Below are 722 nucleotides of genomic sequence, written 5' to 3'. Positions count from 1 at the left end.
GATTTGAAAAAATCATCTGTGTCCACAAGGCCAAAACAGGCTGTGTCCTAAAGGGGTTAAAGCTGCACATTTACATCTGTCAAAAATAGCGCAAAAGACAACATTAGGTAATGTTTTTTTTCTTTTCCATTTTCCTATTTTATGTTCTATTCTTTCCTTTCTTTTTTGTTTCCACCCTTTTTTTAAGTAACAAAGAGTAGACAATCCAAGCCTCCCGAGGATCTAAAATGAAGAAAGTTTTATCATTGTACATGATTTGTAGTTTAGACGGGAAATACACAATGTATTTTGATTCCCAAAAAGAATGCCCTTTTTTCTGGGTAGTAGCCGCAAAAGCTGGAAGGATACTTTTCTTAGAGTTTGAGTATGACAGTTCCATAATCTTAGCACAGAGTAAAGTATAGTCTCTGTTTTTCGACAGCAAACACTTGATAAGTATTGAGTGTGCCTCCACTAGTGAGCCCTTTCAATAAAGAATTGGTCAGAGGGACCCTTCTCTTTTAAAGACTTAATTTAACCAGTCATAGATTTAAAAAGTCATATTGTAAGGTTCTGATCCTTCAGGGAAGCCAAGAAGGGGAAGATTTGACCAGCGAGACCAGTCTTCCACATCTGTTCAAGCAATCCATTTACAACCGACAGTTTGTCTACATTTTCTTCTACCATTTCTACTTGCTTCTCAGCCTATGTCAAGCAGTCTCTATATTTTTGCATGTCATTTT

Source organism: Rhinoderma darwinii, chromosome 3, assembly GCF_050947455.1.
Source record: "Rhinoderma darwinii isolate aRhiDar2 chromosome 3, aRhiDar2.hap1, whole genome shotgun sequence".
Lineage (NCBI taxonomy): Eukaryota > Metazoa > Chordata > Amphibia > Anura > Rhinodermatidae > Rhinoderma > Rhinoderma darwinii.
The sequence above is the reverse complement of the archived record's forward strand: the minus strand, read 5'-3'. Positions refer to the sequence as shown.